Raw genomic sequence first — 20,203 nt, forward strand, 5'->3', positions numbered from 1 at the left:
GCTCCTCGGGTGAAGTCAAGCAGCTTTGACAGGATTTGTCAAGTCACCCAGAATTCCTTTTCTCACACCATGTTCTGTGGCCTCTATTCAGACTCACAGACAATTCACATGGGGATGAATATGCACAAAAAGCCCACTGAAAACATGTTATCCTCTTCTAAGAGGCACATTATAATGAGGGATGGGGCTGTCCCTGGCTTTCTTCTGCAAACTCTGAGAGGATTACCCATTGTGTTTTTTTCCCTTCCTGGTGGGAAGATATTCATGTTTATTTTTCAAGATGCTGGATATCCAGTTTCCATTGATTTAAGCCAAGAGGAGTGTTTAATGTCCTGCAGGGAAAGTAAAGCATGAGGTGCATTGTGAGGCATGTGGGTGGTCAAGTTATTGTTTGTGCCTCTGCATATTATGATGGAGACAGAGAAGGACAAGAAAACAGAGGAGTATTTATTGCAGCCTGAAGAACGAATGGGATTTTATTTTTAAGTGCAGCAATGACCCAACATCCCCGTCCCTTTCTCACTCACTCACTTCCTCCCTCCCTCCCTCCTTTGCAGCATCTTTGTGCAGGACCATGAGCCCCACCAAGCCCATCCCGGAGTATCACAAACACCTCACAGCGCCTCCTCTCTGTATTACGCTCAAACACTTTCTGCTCATTCTCATCCTCACCACACAAACATAGAAACTCTGCTTTTTCTCGCCTTTTTTTTTTTTTCTCCTCCCAGCTTCAAATGACATCACATTGCTGCAGTGCTGAACAGTCCATGAAAGGTGTCAATCGTTTCCTTTGATTATACCTAGGGAAATGTGTCCATGCACTGGTCACTTTGGCTCCGGCTCCAGACATCATGGCGTGACAGCATGTATTCATTTATATCGGGCCCTTGTTACGCAGGTGGACGCCTGCATGCATGAGGAGCAGAAAGGAGCTGGACGTACACAGTGAGGAAGATTTCCTGACCGAAGAAATCCACCGCATTGCTTCGTGGAGAGAGCGGACGGAGCGAGTCATGTATGGGAACTAATTGCTCGCATGGGTACGCACACAATTAGGCAGAAGAAAGAGAGGCAGAAACACGGAGTCAGTGCACGGGTGGGATTCCTTCATTGTGCTTTACACAGAGGGGAAGTTATAGCTATAGTGATGGCGAACAACTGCCTGTAAAACAGGCGTGTAACTGTGCCGTAGTGCTCAGAAAACTGGTGACAGAGTTTCATCGACCTTCGTGATTTTTTTTTTTTGGATTTTTTTTTTAAACGGACTTGCAGCCGGAATTTTGACGCCACAACCTTCAAAACGTTGCAGACCCACCGCGCCGGACTGCAGTTGTCTTTCCGTCCCTGGCACCATCATCACCAGCACTGGGATTCACAACAAGCGTTATGAGGAATTAAATCGGCTGTTTTCTTGTGTTACAAACCCTCAACGCGGAGAGTGTGTGCGTGTGTGTGTGTGTGCGTGTGTGTGTGTGTGTGTGTGTTTGGGGGGGGGGGGGGGAGTGAGTTGATGCGTCGCGTACTGACGCTTGAACCCCCTTTTGAACACAGCTCGGACGCTTCAAGCAAGCCTCCGGACTCTCCTGAGCTTTTTGGATTTTTTATTTTTTTTTTGTTGAGAGACAAGAGAGAGAGAGAGAGAAGGGGTTGGATTTTCGGCTTCACATTTTTTCTGCCTTCACACCTCAATCGGATCGCACTGGGATTTAAGGTGGGGTTTTATTGCATCCTGATGCAGGTAACTGGAAGATATCCCACTGTCTCTTGTTGATGACACTTCAACTCAGCGGCAGATTGTCGCTCATCACGTCCGTTGGATTCTTTCCTTCCCCCCCCCCCCTCCTCCTCCTCCCCCCCCCCCCCCCCCCCCCCCTCCAACTACCCCCGGCACGAGCCCTCACCAACCCCGATGGTACTGCTCCTGATTCAATACCAATTTGGAATAAATGAACTCCGTCTGAGATCCGGTGTGAATTTTAACCAGCGAGACGAGCGCGTGGACGGCTGAAATGGTGTGCAATGGGATCAGGCTCTCGGCATCTGCTTTATTAGTCCCACTTTTGGTAAGTCACTTAGAAGACTTGGTGAGAAATGCACAGTGGACTTTGCCCTCCTGACGCATGTGTGGATGATGTCTGTACTGTGTCCAGATCTCTGATGTGCCGCATTGATTGTGCAAAAAAAATAATTTGGAATGATAGGCCTGCAAGTCTATCTATCTATCTATCCATCTATCTATCTATCTATCTATCTATCTATCTATCCATCTATCCATCCATCTATCCATTTCTCAGCACAAACATAATATGTCCTTTTCTGTCTCTCTTTTCGCTCCACTTTAAAGGCAGCCATTCCCTGTAGTCTGCTGGATAATATGATATCTGTCTAGCTGAGATGTGTTCAGGTTACTTGAGATATATTCCCCTCCTCACGTGGTGGAGCAGTTATTGATAGTGTTAGTGCTGTTAGATGCAGTCTGATGTGCCCAGAAACAGCCCTGATGACTGCAGCCGATCACTGGCTCTTAACTGTGCAATGAAGATGCTTCACATATGACACATGGCTTGAATTCCCTGGGACCGGAGTGCATGTGGAAATGGCCCGGGCGTGTCTGCATCAGCACGACGCAGACACAGAGACTCTTCATAAATTAGCAGCAGCACTGAAATCCTCCCATCAGGCCAGATTGATCTGATTGCACAGTCAGAGAGGGAGAGAGAGTGGACATTTTTACTGTGGAGCCACAGAGCTTGAATTATGAAGGAAACTTGTTAGTGTCCCTGTGAGTGGAGTTAAAAAGCATATATTGAGGTGATTATTTTGTTTTACGGTGAGCCGAGGCCTCAGCGTTGTATCTGCACTCTGAGTGTGTGTGTGTGTGTGTGTGTGTGTGTGTGTGTGAATAAGAGGGCTGCACATCATCTTTCTTTTTTTTAGACATTCAACTAGGCAGGTTTAGAGATGATAAAAGGGATAGAGAAGCACTGATGCAGCATGATAACGATCTCATGGGCGCTGTGAGTGAACGCTGGCAATTATGTTTGTAGCTGGAATTTTGTTTTTAGCTACTCTCATCAGTTTCCTGTTAACTCAGTAAGCTTGGCCTCTTCTGATTCAACTCAGCATTTGTTGGAAGTTTGTTGCACTCTAATTTTGGCGCGCCGAGGTCAGCGTCTGGTCTTTGGAAATATGCATTCATCACTCAGAGGACGTCGGCAACAACAGATGGGTAGAAGTGAGGGTCCAGGATGCCTGTGTGGATGTTGTACAGCTTACTGTATTAGACTAAGGAGGGGTTAGGTGTCAATATGCTTAAATTACAGTGGAGTGAACATCCCTCATATAGCTCGGCTTTATCCGCATAATACCTTCAGACACATCCCCTGGGGAAGGTGTAGGCACTGGCAGGCTGTGTTGGTACATCGGGGCATGCAGTGAGTGCTGCTGCAGCTTGCAGTGCTGTTGAAAACACAGAGTACCAGCTACATCTACAGTATACACCCTTCTTTACTCTGACTGAGCCTGCAGGACCGTGTGTGTATGTGTTCCTGCATCGCTGGGAGAGATAGTACCACTTCCTTTGCAGCTGTCCGCTGAAATCACAGAGTGAAATGAAAAATGGAAGTTGTCACAGGGTCTTGGCACTGGTCCACACTCTGACAGATGCCTACTATGTCCACAAGCGATAAAAACATAGTGTATACGTCATATATGAGGCTTTTATTCTCTAATAATAAAAGCCCATGCAGCTAGCTCAGGGGCTCAGCTCACTGTTTGTGTGTAGGATGAACCCTGTATCTTGACTGAACTGGTAAATAGAGACAATTCAATTATATTTGGTTAAAGCCACGTACATTACATATTTCAACTTGAACAAAGAGGCTGATGAGGTTTTATCTTAGGAGTTGACACCCTTGAGATTAATTGGATTTGAAATTAGAATTAGCTGTAGTTTTAACGTATTTAGATGCCTTTTTACAAGCTGTGTGTTGCAAGTGTTAATGAACGGGTCTTTGGCTTGTCAGCGTGTTGCGGGATGTTACAGCAGAAGCTCAGAGCACTCACTGTCATGTGTTAGCCTAATTAAATCAGACAGGATGGTCATTATCATTATCATGCATTATTGCCAACACTTCCGTGTTCAGCAATGCTACTGCAGGCAGGAAGCCGACTGCACAGCAAATTCATATCTCAGCAGGTTATGCATGAAAATAAAGTGACAATGGCACATGTGCAGAGGTGTCTGCTTTCTAGGCTGCCATTTACAGACCGTGGGGTGAGATTAATGGGCTCTCTCTTCTTTGCCTTTCTGTTGCATTGTGTTACAGCAGCTGCTCGCGGTGCCGGTGTCATGTGTTAGCATTATGAAATTGGGACCAGAGGAGGGTTACCAGCCACTGCAGGAATAAGAGAATAACAGCATGCACCACCTATTGATCTGTATTTGGGAGCATAAAAAGCTTCATAACACAATGTATGAACCTGTTTTTGTTCTCTGTTCAAGGCATATTAAAATAGCTATTTACTGTGACTCATGCTTGCACACTGACATTTGCAGAATTTACACGTTTGCTCCAAAGATTACTCTTATTTCAAGCTACAGAGAGCTTTGATTCAATGGCTCAAAAGAGTATGCACGATCAGCGCACAATTATGTTCAGAGCTGCAGCATCACATTGCAAAGAATGCTGTTTTGTTTTTGAAAGTTATCCCATAGCATTGAGGTCATCATGATGCAAACAGCGACAGACTTTAAAAGAAGCTCGGTCTGTGCAGAAACTTTTTAATTCCTTGAATCCTGGACTTAACATGCAGAATAGAACGAGTAAAGAAAGGAAGAAATATGTTCTAATTAAGTTGTTATCAGTCCACAGAATGAGCGATGTTCCTCCTGAGGCAAGTCAAGTTATGTTGCGTTCAAGATGCGTGGAAAAAAATAAAGAGGAATTGTGTAATTATAAGTTGCCCAAAAGATCAAAGGAGTAGCCACCAATGCACTAAAGCAATTTAACTTGCACTTCCCTCGGAATCTATTCTTTAAGGTTAGCTAGTAATAAAGTGACAGGGAAAAGGCAAAGGTGCTCTCTGAGCACTGAACACTGGAGGTAAATAACACACAGGCCTCAGGAGGCATAAAACACTTTCTAACTTTGCTGCATTATGAATTTCAATGGGAGCTAAAGGTACGAGCACTAAAATACTACACTAAAAGGTTACTGCAGTGATATTTTACAAGTCATAAACAGAGCTATTGATCACTTATGAGATGCCTTTGATACAGTCTGCACAGATTCTCCTATTCTTCTTACTCATCAGCAAGGAAGGAGGTGTTTTTTTTTCTCACAATGTTTGAGGACACAACAGTCATTTGTGCAGAAAGTAGGGTATGGTATCGCCTCAAAGCATGAAGGGTTTGAATGCATTAATTAGCTCAGACTGTTTGTGTGCATGTGAACAAATGAGAACCTGCACATTAAATGAATTGTAGACTATATTTTGCAAATGTCAAGGTGAATGTGACTTTAAGGGCTGTGTCAGACTCGTGACCAGTCCTAAGTCTACCCCGCCTCTATCCTGTTGCATCCTGGGATAGGCTGCCACCCTTAATTACATCCATTTTCAACTCAGGACAAACAGTGTTTAAATGGATGAATGAACTGCATTATTTGCTGTTAAGTGACCATTTATGTCACAACAAATGTGTTACAGTCGACGAGACGTGCTGGCACACCCTCGTTTTGAAGGGCTCAGTAGATTGAGATACAATAAACTGTTCTGATCTGAGATGGAAGCAAAGCAGCAGCAGACTCTCTAAAACCTTCCAAAACTCAAACATTAAAGTGCAGAAACCCATTCGTATTCTGACTCCGTAACCTTTGGAAGTACTGATTGCTTCATGGCTCCTTTTATCTCGGAGGCTTTCTGCCCCTACCCCCCACCCACCCATCCATCTGAGCCTCACAACCGAGTAAGGGAAGGTGTCATTTATTATCACAGAGCATGAACATGTGCCGGCAGTGTGCCTGTTAGCTACGGCTAAGTTGCTGTTGTTTGTTCCCCACAGTGAATGATAAAACAGGTGGGCACGAGGAGTGCTGGTGCTTACAGGCTGACCTGCTCGCTGCCGCTCATGATGAGAGGCTCATGTAAAATGGAGCAACACGGTGTGAGCAGAATGGACAATGGGAGCTCAGAGCGCGATGTGTTGAAGAGTTCCTTTTCAGAGACTTGCTGTTCTCATACAGATCTACGCAAGGTTAGAAAGCTAATTCTTTCAGGAGCACGGTGCAGGATGAGGTATGATATTGGACACCCAGCTGATGGCAAAAGCAGGCGTCATAATCCAGACATTAAATCTGTGTTGTGCAGCTAAAGTCCTGGCGAGGCCGGGTATAAACATGTCACCTGCTCTAGAGCGTTTAAACTGCATTGGAGCATCACATTGCTGCATGTATTTATTCCACTAGATCTTGTGCTTGGTACCAGCCAGTCGCCCCTTTCCTTTGTGATGACTCTGGTAAGAAAATCGTTGGTGGCATCTGTCCCCTTGAAGAGCGCCTGTTGTGCAGTCCCCCCCCCGCCACACTGGCAGCCTCAAACTGTTGCCCCTGACACTATATGTCAGAGCCTTTATGCAGTAATTTAAATAAAGTGATCTGATACCATTATGTAAACAAGAAACATCGGATGAGCATGGCATTAGAGTAAACTTGCAGTGATGTCTTAAACTGCAGCTTATGGTCGTCTTCTATCGTTTACCTGAAGGTGACATTGATACAGATCATGCTTTCAGTAGCTGGATCTGGTCATATTGATCAATATCTTCTGCCAGAACAGCATTTCCTTTGGCTCTCCTGAGAAAGCCAATTAAGAGAGCTACAAGCTCTCATAGAGAATTTCAAAAGCACACAAACACTATCTTCCCCACAGTGCCATTAAATAATGCATGGGAACAATATATTATTGTGCAGCTCTCACTACCACAGGTCCTGCTCGTCCTTTTTAGGCTCCCCTCTTTGAACTAAGAAGCTTCGGACAAAATGTTGTGCATTTAATCCACTCTTCACTTGTCACTGAGGCATTAGGAATAATTAGGATTAGGATAATGCCTCCATGAATTACTCCTACTGAACATGCCACTGTGATGAGAGATCATTTTGTCCTTGCATATTGATTTGTTTGTCAGAAAGTCGTACGGCAGGCTCTTCATCAGCCTGAGATGTCTAACTCTGCCGCCTATTAGAGGCTGGAAGACCGCTGAAGCATTAGCTATTCCAGTGAAGTGAATGCTTAAGAGCCTCAACCTTCACATTGTGTTTTCTCCGTTTGGTTGAACGTCTGGCTTTAATAGAGACGCATGCATAATCTAGCACCCGAGTGCAATAACAAAGATTTGTTGGATGATATTTTGTAGATGACCATATTTCTATCTGGTTATGTTCTCAGAGTATCTATGCATGTTCCAGGAAAGTTTGAGGTTTCAATTAATGCTGTTTAAAGCGGAACTCCCTTAACCCTGCATTCTTTTGAAATGGCCAGCAGGGAGAAACTCCTCAGGAGATAGTCTGACGCTATGGGAGCAGAGGTGAAAATGATGCTTCTTGTTATTTGTTGTATTACCTCATTAAACATTCTCATTAATGACTAAAGAGTTAAGTCTCTGTCAATATGACTGGATGTTATTTTATAAAATAATAGTCCCATTTTGAGTACAATGGACAATAAAGCAGGGTATGCTTTAAGGCATGGCTTCCTGTAATTGACAAGTCACTGCCCTGGAAGTCTGTGAACTAAGATAGACCCAACAATATGGATCCACTCTCTCACATCCTGTCCTCCAAAAAAATGAAACGAGTAAGGTCACAGTGTCCAGATCTACTTCTATGTATTACACAGTCAGCAATATGGCCATAATTACATGCTGTAGTTATATTAAGGATACATTTTTAAAGATGACCCCCAAACCTAAATTTGGTTCCCATAGTATAGTATATTGCGTCGGCCAAATGATAACTGTTGATCTGAAGAACCTTAAATTAAGGCTGTTATTTGCCACATGAGACAACCCTTCCTAAACTGTGACTGATTCAAATGAAATACATTTTTACAATTGTGTTTCAACCAAAAAAATGTGCGTTCTTTGTAAACACATGGTGTGTTCCACAGTGTCTCTTTTGGACAATGTTAGAGTCAGCAAATCTCGATGTTTGTGGAACTCTAATATTTGTTCTGTGTTTAAACTCGCAGCTTTGTAATTAAACACTGGAGACAAAAAAAAAACTTCAGGTGGACAATCTAACACGGTTCATTTATTTTGAACCCTGTCCAATCCTTGATAAGTCACAAAGAGCTGGAGCAGAGCCCTGCTGACAAAGTCTTCAGAATTTAATACTTTTCCAAAGAACCATTGAATTCCCAGGTCTTGATTTCTGCATGTCGGAGCTGAAAAACAATGGTTAAAAAATTCAACTGGCCCTGATTAAACTTTTCCCTATAATCTTAAAGCCTGTGAGGAGATTTTCATCGCTGCCTCACAGCAGCATTCATATTATTCTCACTACTTGATCATCACAAACACGCACAGCTTCAGGGACCTGAAAGAAAACAGAAGTTGCAGAAAATCCAACGCACTTGGCCCGAATCCATAAAAATAAGTTCCCAGTTTGGATGCCTGCTCTGGTGCATGTGTTTATTTGATATTTATCTAATGTGCACACAAGATTCAACAACTGATAATTCACTGCCTTGGGCTTTTTCTCAAACCCTAACAACCTTGCAGGTTTATGTTAAGTTGTGTCGTGCTCTATAAGTGTTAAGCTGCAAATTATTTCCGTTTGAATCTTTGATACCTTTTAAAAGATTTCAAACTGAAACACTGAGCGGCACACTCCTCAAAATAGATCTGAGGTGCAGGCAGCTGAGAAGAAGAAATGGAGCATTGCTAGATGTTGATCAACCTCCTCTAAACATTCTTGCTATAATAGCAGATAATATGCATGTGTTATAACTAATATTTTACTTACTTACTTACTATGCTTGATTTTCCTGACGATTCTGAAATTCTGGTCTGGCCCAAGCACTTGTGGCGCTCCAGGCAAAAAACAATTCAGCCAGCCCTCAGATGCAATGCAGCATATGAAAACATTTTGCAGTTCCATATTCAAATAATGCCTATAACAATGGGTAGGCCCATGCATAATACCTTCAATAACATGACATGTGTTAGCCAAGGCTTGGACACCATGTACAGCTCTTTTTGAAATGCAATTTGTTAATTTGCCATTTCCCTCATGTAATGCCGGTCCACTTTTCGCTGCCTTTAGTGCAAGCCGCTCAAGGCAATCGCCTTGTTCGACTTTATGTATGTGCCGGCTTTGGACAAAAAATTGTTTGGTACAAGATGACCTAATGATAACCTTGTTAAATGATGACTTTGTGCTGTGTGGTTGTTTATCTGCCTCCCTTTTCTTAAGTAAGCATTAACACATCGATCAGCACATTATTACACATATAATAGCAGAAGGACACTCAAGCAGGGTGAATTTCTTGCTGACACAGAGCTTGAAGCCTGGCTCAGAAAATCTATCCCTCAGATCAACATCTATCTGGTGTTTCTATATCCTCGTCTCCAAATTGCTCATTGATGTTTGGCGATTAATTGCGGGAGCTGTTGCTGCTGTTCTGTTTCCTGCAGTGAGTTAATTTCAGTAATACTTCATTTTGGGGGTTTTTATGGCCTTGTTTCTTTAAATTGATTTTTGTTCCTTTGACTGTGCCCAGTAGACTCCCATGTGGCCACGCTAGGACTTGTAGTTTAGTAGCTCGTGTAAAACCGTGTAATTTTCATTTGTTGCATGCAGTCATTGGCTGACCATGCTGAGTGCTGCATAGATTAGCATAATATAGTTCACATAATGAAGCTATAGCTTTTTCTCAGGGTGAGCCAGCACTCTTCCTCTGTCTCTTCTCATGCGAACTCCATCTATCTACTGAATATCTCACATCAAGTCAGCATCTTACCCACCAGAGGGGCTGATCCCAAAAATACTACTTCTGTAAATCCCAACAATAATGCTTAAAGTCTGTATGACATTTTTTAAATTTTTTTTTTTTTTTTTTTACAAATCATCATGATTCTTTTATTTCATAACAGGAAAAGATCAAATTTGTATATCATTTGACTTTAACCATAAATTAGCTTTAATCAACCAATCAGCAATAATAGTCCCAGAGAGAGAAGCAGATATCCTTCTAAAGATGTAGAACCTCATTACTTTTTAATGTTGTGTTCCAAGACCGTTTTGGAGCTGTTTCTTCATCATTCACAATTTATGAAGATTTTCTTTGTTGATTTTGCTCCTTTTTGCTTTTTGTATTACATCATGGAAGAAAAGCTTTAAATGCAGCACCTTTAATTTTGGAACCATAGTGTAGGCCCTTTTTAATAGTTGTGTCCTCTGATTTTGGCTACATTTAGACATTTAGTAGTTTTGTTGTGCCCAGGTATGTGCTGAATGCTCCAAAATGTGTGTTTGTCCTTAGTTTACTTTCTCTCGAACCTACTTTTTGTATGTATATTTTATGAGCTATTTAATGTTTAAATATTTACAAAGCCTGCCAGTCATGCGATAAACCAAGGAGAAACTGGGGATAAGAACGTCTATAAAATGTCAACACATTTGCTGTGTTATTGTATTCAATGCATCAATGTGCTGTGATTACAACTAAGTCATCACACCGTTTTCCAGATAGTTTACCGTTTCACTCAAGAAATACAGAATAAATTGATTTATTTCAGACCTCTCTGAGGATGCTCCTGTACTTTAGAAGAGCACTGATGATGTAAAAAAAATGTTTTTATTTCTTTTGGAATAGAGCCTCATGTCAAGTAGCTGAAATGCACGCTCTGCTTTGTTCAGCTGCTGCCAAGTCATAGTGCAGCTTCAGGCAAATATAGCCTATAATAAACAATAATGGCACAATATCTTGTACCTTATTGTGCTTACCGCCAGTGGAATACCTGTTTGCCAAGGGATAGCATGCAACAAAAAAACAACTTCACAATTGAGTGCAAAGAAATGGCTTTTCTGAAAATGTGAGCATTTTTATTGTGCACTTTCTACAAAAAAAGTCACTATCCAATATTAAATAAGTGAAGTCATACTGCCCATTGTGTCCTGTATAAATACTTGAAGGAAAAAGTGTAAGCCTGTAAGTCCAACACACAAGTTTGTTCTTCTGTCACTGCTTGTTTGCCTCTATCCACCTCTCTCTTTGTCTCTCTCACTATGCCACTTCCTCAGACAATCCAGCCGCGGCAGAAGGCGAGGTTTCTCTGTTCAGAGGAACTCTTTCCTTGTCATTGTTGCCATGTGTTTCCTCATGGCTGAATACCGTTGAGCGTCTTTGAATAATATAACAAAGAGAACAGTTTACACCTTCTCTTTTTGGAAAGTGTCTTGTCCATACAAATACAAAAATTAATTGATTGCATGACTGATAGATTTATTGATTCGTTTTACTCAGTGTAGGACATTTAATGGTGACCTGATTGCAGGATTCATGAGGGCATTGCCAAACATCTTCAGTTGACCTCATGCTGCTGTCTTAATTCTGAAAACCGATCAACTGCTACGAATGTTTTAGTCTGTCAAATGCCATAATTGTAAATGCTTTTTTGAGGGTTGTGATTTCTTTTTTTTAAAGAAACGAGGATTTTTCTCATCCAAACATCCAAAAGCACTGGCCTTTGCAAAGGTAATACTCACCCCAGCTATCTTAAGATTTGAAATCTGTCTCTAGAGTCCAATTATCCCAAAGCACTGAAGTTTTTTTTTTTACACAATTTTTAAAATTGCTTGCTTATATAAGATAGATCAGTTGAAGGATTATTGGTTGAGCATGCCGTGTTCTCGTCAGATCTTTTGTGATCATCTGTAAGGGCCTGGACTAAGGGGCAGGTGGGAGAACTTGACTTACATGAGATATGAACTGGCAAAATGAAAAAGCTTCACCAACTTAAGACTCTGCTGTAGAAAGATAAACAGCAGTGGCAGCACAGTCTCAGCCCTGAGCGTATCTGTCTGTCAAGATGCATTGAGACATGCCAACCAAACTCATGTCAGGGAAACCAGAGCTTGGCAGAAGGTCAGACGTATATCATGTTCAGGTGAGCAGTGCTGAGACATGAAACAATATGAAAGCTTTATGGGTTGATATCAACATCAATAAACAATGTAGCAAACTAGCAAACAAAGCAGCCCGGCGATGCAGAGTAATCTTGTTAAAGAGTGATTATCTTCCAACAGGGAATAGCTGCATGCTTTTGGCCCTTCTGAGCCATCCATGCTTCCAGTTATTGATGATGCACTTTGACGAGCTTCAGCGACATTGGATCATTACATGAGTCTGACAAACTACTTTCTCCGTCGAGAGTCTTGACAGATGACTGCTCGATGTGGTCGTTGTGATCCTGGTGTCTATTGACTAAAAAGCTCTCATTTGTGGTGGCCTGGATTAGTGATGAAGGACATTCATAAAACGTATCAGTCTCCCTCTGAATGTTTGGATGGATAGATGGATGGATGGATGATTGAAGAGCCCCAGGCCCAAGCTGAGGAGATCCATGTGTCATTAAACCCAGCAGAGGTGGAAAATATGTTTACTGATTTACTGTAAAGGTATTAGGCCTTGACCTCAAGCTTACCGTCCTATATTAATGTATACATAAACTTAACCACACTACAGAGGTAAATGTTGAACTCTTGGCTGCACTACATTTGTCTCATAGCTTTTTTTACTTGCCTTTAAAATGGACGATATTAAATCAACACTCCTGAGAGTCCAAAGGGTCCATAGTGAGTGGTTTAACTTTTGATGCCTCAGTGCATTTAACTGCTTTATTTAACTTCTACTCTGTAGCAAGATAAATTAACGCTGGGAGGTTTCCTTTCATATCCTTCCTAGGGCTGAAAGTACCAATATCTACAGTCATCATTGGCCTCTTTTTGATTTTTGTTAGTTGTTGTGTTTAAAGAAGGACACAGGACACACTGGAGAACAGGTTGAAGGGACCTCTGTACCTCTGGATCGGCAGGTGTTTAAGACTTTTAAACACTAGAAACCCTCCCCAGAGGTGGCCAGGTATCGGGGTGATCAGAACCAATTTTGTGTCCCATGCCTTTACCTGCTGATGAGAGTTGATTCAGGGGTGGGGTTTGGTTGGATTGTGCTGTTGTTTTATGAGCCCAAAGCGTTGGTATGTTTTAGCCGTATTCACTGGCTGCTTGATAGTATGTCTCAAAACCTGAGTGTTGATTCCCAGGTCCCTCTGCAACCTGATGGTAAATGAGGCCTCTGCATCCCACTTCAAGAGAAAATATTAATGTAAAATCTCATGATTGAGTAGCTAAAACCAGAGAATACATGACACTTTTTTGCCAGAAAAGTTCCAAATTCACCATATATAACTAAGTCAACTACAAAATACAAATATTTGGTTGACACATAATTATTTGGTCTTTTAAGATTTCCACAACTGCATTGTCATTTTTTACATGTGTGTTCAATTTAGAGCTGCAGCTTGTATGTGTCTGTAAGTGTAGTCTTTAACTTTTAGTTGCCGCCAAGTCTAAAAGTAAAAGATATTTAGTGTATAATAAATACCAAGTAAAAAGACAAGCTGGAACCCTGATATTGAAGAAGCAGCTACTAAATCATGTTTTTTATCCTTATAAATGACTCGAATGAATTAACATTTATCAAACCAGTTGCAGCTTGTTTCAGTTGAATTACTTTCTGATTAAACCAATAAATTGGCTTGGCTCTGTTTCAATGAGCGATCACAAAATACAAAGAAATAAAACAAATCCGCAACAAGTATTGAATGTTTGACACATTTACTCGAAGAAATTGCGGAAACAATTAATGATGAAACAAAAACAGTTTTTAATCTCTAAACTTCAACATCAACTCTATTAGTAGATCAGAGATGAATAATGGAGTTGCAGTGAGGCACGTGTGATAGGAAGGCAACATTTCCATATAACTGATGGGTCCAGTTTTTTAATCGTCGCAAAATTAGTGAGAACAGAATAATCTTGAGAAAGTGTCACTTCAGAGATTAAAGAACTGCCTTCAGAACTTCAAGGAAATCTTATTCATGTATACAAATCTCACTAAAACTGTCCAAGATCACACTGCATAGAAGATTTGAGGTTCACTTAAAGAGCATTCAGCTGTCAGTGTCTCCCATTATTAATCCCCATAACCAAAGGAAACTTAGATTCGTCAGGATTTTCATGCCTGAGCTCAGCATAAAGGTAAGACTTGAATCTGAACAGTTATTGACTCATCTGCTATCTCACTCTAGGGCTTCTACATTATGGCAAAAACCACACTTGGACTTAAACCGGCAACCCTCCAGTTCCCATCCCAAGTCCCTACAGACAGAGCTAATGCCCCCACAATTATGCAAAAATTCAAAATAAATAAGTGAAAAAAATGTGACTATATAAAAATAATAATGTATAAAAAGAGTAGATAAATGCAAATGAATTAGCTATGTTTCTGGGGTAGTGGTGATGTACTCTTGAAGTCAAAATATAACGACAATCACTTAAAAACATTTACCACACATGACAAAAGCTATGGCCAAAACTAGCGCAACACTACATGCAGAACAGTAATCTTTTAATCTTTATTATCTTGTGTTCATGATCGTGGGAAGCCAAAATTCAAATTGAAACTTGATGAGTTGCCCAGATGTTACACTCGTCTTGTAAAACCCCATAAACGCTTTATCGTATCGGTAAACCCTTTGATAAAGTTAAGACAATCGTCTTTTCCTCCCGTCTCATACAGAGGATGTTTTGCTGGGTGATTGGGTGCTGCTTCGTGAGCGTGTCTCAGAGGAAATAAAGCTTCAGTTCACGATAAAAAAAGCAGATAACATCTCAGAATTCTTCTTACTCAAAGAGCACATGGCATTAGCTCGGTAAAAGCAGATGGATATGGCTTTGATCCACGGTTGGGGAGGAGAAGTCGATTGAGTGACTGTGATAAGACATTCAACAGTTAAGCGCTTTCTCTGTATCTAGACTTGACTGAATTTAGACTACAAAGGCATTGAATAATGCTTTTATTCAAACAGCAGATTTTATTCTGTGCAATGATTGCAGCCATCCTGACAGAACACAGTTACATGTACTATCAATAACAATGACACAGAATGTTATAATACAGGACAATACAGCGGTCAGTGTCATGTTCAACCATGTACTTTGAAATTCATTCAGTTTGCTTTATGCATCTTCCTTAGTTTGCTATGGGCTGAGGACCAATAACTCCCAAAATAGTCTGTTATTGAAGTCACATGTATTACAAAAACACTACACTTTCTCCTTGAATGCAAACCCCTCACATGGTTGAAGACTCTTGACTCACCTGTATCCTTATTTGTTTTATCAGCTGCCTCCGGTTACACAATGTAGCTTTACAGACTATCCACTCCAACTCAATTTGACTGCATTCCCCTCCTTAGTTACTGATGCTAAGACTACAGACTTGAGAAAAAGAAACATAGCCATGATGTTTCCTTTGAACGGCGTGTCATGTGTATAGCATTCTGGAGTTTCTGGCTAGAGAACAGTATAGCTTCAAGAAGACTACATAAAGAACCAAAGGATTAAGTGCTGACCAACAAGTCATATTTCATCCCTATCCTGACAAGACTATTTGTTATTAAAGAAACACATTGCAAGAGTTTGACTGAAACAAGATGAATAGTAGGAGATCATAAAAAAAGATAATTTTACCAGCACGCATTTGCAATTCTACAATTCATTTAGCAGATCGGACATATTTACAGTTGAATACTGTGAAACATTTAGCCAATCAGATGCAGCTGTGGATACATGGGCCATTTATTCCCACCATTTGGCCTTTCAGATGAAGCCCCAGCTAGCTGTGGGCTACCCTCAGATTGGTTTAAATTTAAACTGGTTTCAAATGGCTTCACTTGAATTGCGTCGGTTATATTAGCTAGCATGATTAGCTGCAAACCTTGTGGTGAGAATGAACAGCACTTCTGCCATTTGGAATTATTTAGGATTCAGGACAGATGATGTTTTTGCATCACGTCTTATCGTGATTGCAGTTTTGATTCATTTGATCACAAATCATATGCTGTATTTGCTTATATTGTGCAGGCATTTAATGATTTGTTTAAGATCAAGACAAGGATTTAAGACAAAAAAAGAAAAAGGTTGCTTTTGTGGGCACCCAAGGAACATCTTTTTATAATCTTACACATTTAGTTTCCCTTTTTAACACAGATTGATCTCAAACATAGCACATCAGTGGAACAGGCAAAGGCAAAATAACTGAGGTTCTGTAAGGTACCAAGCTTGTTTAATCCTCTGTGATGCACAGAGCAAAAGTGGTCAGACTTTGTAAGGGTCAGTTGTATTGTTTATTTGAAGTAACAATAAATTCAGTGACTAAAACCTTATTTTGCATACTACAACAAGAAATATGTTCACCGTTACAACCTCTGTCTCCTTAGTTGTGATTGTCTTGAAATTTTGACACGTCTGTAATTTTTCAGATTAGAAAGCGAGACACTTGGCATCTAGCTGTCAGCTGCAGCAGCTTTAGGGAAGAGGCTTCATCATGTTAGACAGTGAAATCTGTTGTGCATTTTTTACGCTCTTCAATGATGTCTCCTGTGATCTTTACTCATAGCCGGGAGAAAATTCAATTTTTGAATGATACATTAAAGAAATCATTGGGATTAATATGCTAATGTTATCCGGTGTCTGCTAAAGCCTTGTGAAATGCATGGAGAACAAATCCCTGACAACATTTAGGGAAATGAAATACAGACACTTGGCCTCAAAATGTTTATTTTTTTCTTTTTACAATGCTGTGGTATTGAAATAATGTTGAATGATGTGGCTTTGTGTAGATTTCCCCCCCTAAAACCCTCTGATCACTTTGGAGTTTGTTGACAATGGGATTAGGTGAATTTCACTTACGTGGCTTTGTGGCTCAAGCTCTTTGGTTTTCTTCCCTTTGAAGCCTTGTAGATGAGACACATCAGTGTTATTTGCTGTGTTGCTATGGTAGCAAACATCCCTCAAACCTGCTAGGTGTCTGCAGCATCCTGGTGGCTCAGCTGGATAAAGAGTGCTCTGTGTAATCATGATATACTGTGTTTGAAGCCAGCAGGAACACTTTGATACTTATCACTCTTCTTTTGATGCCAGATTTCTCCCTCTGTGTCTTTCTTTTTAAATAACCTTTAAACTGTAACAACATGAAATTCTTTATCTTGCCAAATATGAGAGGACAGGCATGTTCAGCCTTTTATGCTCCTGAACGGATGGCAGAAAATCATGGATGTTGGCTGAAAAGTATTTTATTGGAAGCAGGTTTAAGAAGCCCCTGTACTTCTTTTCGAAGCAGGTAATATATTAGGAAGAAGTCAAACTTAAAATCAACTGTCCCTTTCAATTAAATGTGCAATAAAGAGGGTAGAAGATGTAAAACAAGCCTTATCAGAAACAGATGCACCACTGCGTTTGACTTGGGGGTGAGTGTTTCTCTCAGCATGTCTCGAGTCTAATCGGTGGCCTAACATATGGCTGATCAGCCCACAGCTCTGTCATTCTGGTCCAGGCACAATTAAGAGACTCCAAAAAGATTTGGCTCCAGGTGAAATACTTCTTGTGTAACAGAGATTGGCCTGTGATCACTTGGTGCATGTTAAACAAAATAGTAGAGTGTAGTTTTGTCACTATGATGTCCTCACCCCAATCATGGATAATTTTTAAAGAATACAGTACTGTATGTATTTACAGTACTACAGTGAAAAGATTTAATGGCTTACCTAAAATATCTAAGGAGTCATTTAAAGGTCATATATTATCCTCCTTTTCAACAAGTTTAAGTAAACATGTCTGTGAAGTTTCTTGCCAAGAATTCACTCTGATCCTTTGATCGTGACTTTAAACCCCTCTATTTCTGCCTTACCCAGGCTGCTTCTGTGTCTAAAGCTTTAAATGCAAGCGAGTTGTTGTTTTTTTGCATCGTGTTTTATTTGTTAATTGTGAGAAGGCAGAATTAGAGGGCAAAAACAATAACTAGCTGTGGGAGGGTCGTCCATCTGGGGGAGGGGTCACTGCACTTTGTGATGTCACAAAGGGAAAGTCTCCAAAGGGTCTGTTTGAGCACACATTTTCTGAAAAGTAGAGCAGGCAGGTAAAAAGCAGGAGTTTTTATCATAATTGGGCGGTTTGTAGATAGACTCGGGACACATTAATTTTAGAAAAACATAGTAAAGTGTATTATGCATGAAGTGTGACCTTTGATGAAAAAGTTTCTGTTACTACTCCAAATATAGATGGAAGGTTAACATTTTATCTCAACCTCAAAACATGGAATTTTAATAAAACATTGTACAAGCCTGTGAATTAAATTTGTTGATAGTCCTCCACAAAGGTTTTATTTGTGCTAAGTGATACTGGAAAACAGCTTCACTAAACCAACATTGCTCTGCAAAAAATATTAATAATGACATTTTTGTTACCTTATCCAAAGTTCATCCGGTTCATCTTCTGAATACATGGCATACATTGCATAAATGTATATTTTATACGTCAAGATGTAACAAAAGTAGAGGACCCACCCACTAAAAAAAGGGAACTCAAGCTGAAAACAGTTTATTCATACACCATATTGGACCTTATAAACCATCTGCAATGTGAATATTGACATGTTTGCACACATCCTTATGTTGATGTGTACAAACAAGCCTGTTAAAGGTTGATTCATCTTGCCAATGTTATCAAGAAGATGCTTTTTGGTGGAATTATGTCTGGCATCTTCAATAACTTAATATTTCTCAGAGTCAGTTGCAGTTTTTTTAAGTAAAGTGTCAGGAGATAACTGGTCATGATTTAGTGTAATATAAGTACCAATTGGTTGAATTGCACTTTTTAAATTTGATCAGACCATATTAAAATCTGTATATCACCTCTGAATGATGTCAAAACTTTAAACTATGATTTTTTTTCTAGCCATGCATCATTTAATACAGTTTAGACATTACCCTCATGTTTCCACTTATTGCATACATGTTGTGACATTCAGACGTGCTACAGCAAAGGTTTTCTCTTAAGTATTTCTCAGACTATTTGGCACTTCAATTTAGCGGTACATGTATTCATACAAACTGGTTGCTTGTTGCTACATAATGAAGTCACTGTTTTTTTAGGACGCAACCAATACACAATTTTTCTCCGGCCCTCCAATTACAATGAAAGTAGAAGCGAAGTTCATTATGGTTCCATTTCAAAAGCCTGTCTCAGTATTGAAATGAGTTCTTATTTTCACAGTAATGCGTTACGCTGTGAATTTGTCATTGTTAGGGCCATCCGGTTAATAATGATGGATCAGATTACTTTACAATCTCACATAGACAATTATGTTTACTCTGCGCTACAGTGATCCACACAGGTGATCCAATTGTCTGTCATAAATGAGCTTTTAGGTAATATGCCGATAAGCAGAATGAAGTTATGAAGCTGTCAGTGAGCTGATGAAGTGGCTCAGTGAGTCATTTACATATATGTGGTAATCAATGTAGACATGACGCACACCCCCCCCCCCCCCCCCCCCCCCCCCCAAAAAAAAAAAAAAAAAATCCAAACGAGAGTGGATAGAGAATGTAAATTTAATGAAGTATCTCTGCTAATGGTATGCAAATGTATTACCTCAGTTCTTTGGGGGGGGGTTTCAGTTGCAGCTGTAAATGAATATCAGCACATTTTTCATCATCTGCTTATTTTCTGGGGTATATACACGTTAAATGCTAATGTGTAAATATGAGGGGGAAAAACAGTGACAGGCTGCTTAGAATGAAGTATATCCACAGTTATACAGAGTTCTCCTTTTGTAGTTTTACTTAATTACTCAAGGGATATATCCAATAAACTCATTTAGTATAAGAAGATATCGATCATTATTTTTAAATCTTGACTCCATTCTTCCCCCGAACAGATGACCAAAATGTTTCCCATTTCTTTGTGAAATTAAAGGAGCAAGCAAACACAAAAGCACCATGAAAGAGACTTTCTGACTTTGAAGCAGCTGAATTAATATGACAAAGGCACATGGGAAAGCCATATTAAGATGAATAACA

General features: G+C 40.3%; 1 protein-coding gene across 1 annotated transcript in view; it reads left to right on the plus strand.

The window, feature by feature from the left end:
- The first annotated feature begins 640 nt into the window (after positions 1-640).
- lrfn1 (leucine rich repeat and fibronectin type III domain containing 1) overlaps positions 641-20,203 on the plus strand; it is a 118,339-nt gene continuing 98,776 nt past the window's right edge. Inside the window, exon 1 of the mRNA XM_029281220.2 lies at positions 641-2,063. The gene's annotated coding sequence lies outside the window, so the exon portion shown is untranslated. The remainder of the gene's footprint in view (positions 2,064-20,203) is intronic.

This window comes from Labrus bergylta, chromosome 11 (genome assembly GCF_963930695.1).
Source record: "Labrus bergylta chromosome 11, fLabBer1.1, whole genome shotgun sequence".
NCBI lineage: Eukaryota > Metazoa > Chordata > Actinopteri > Labriformes > Labridae > Labrus > Labrus bergylta.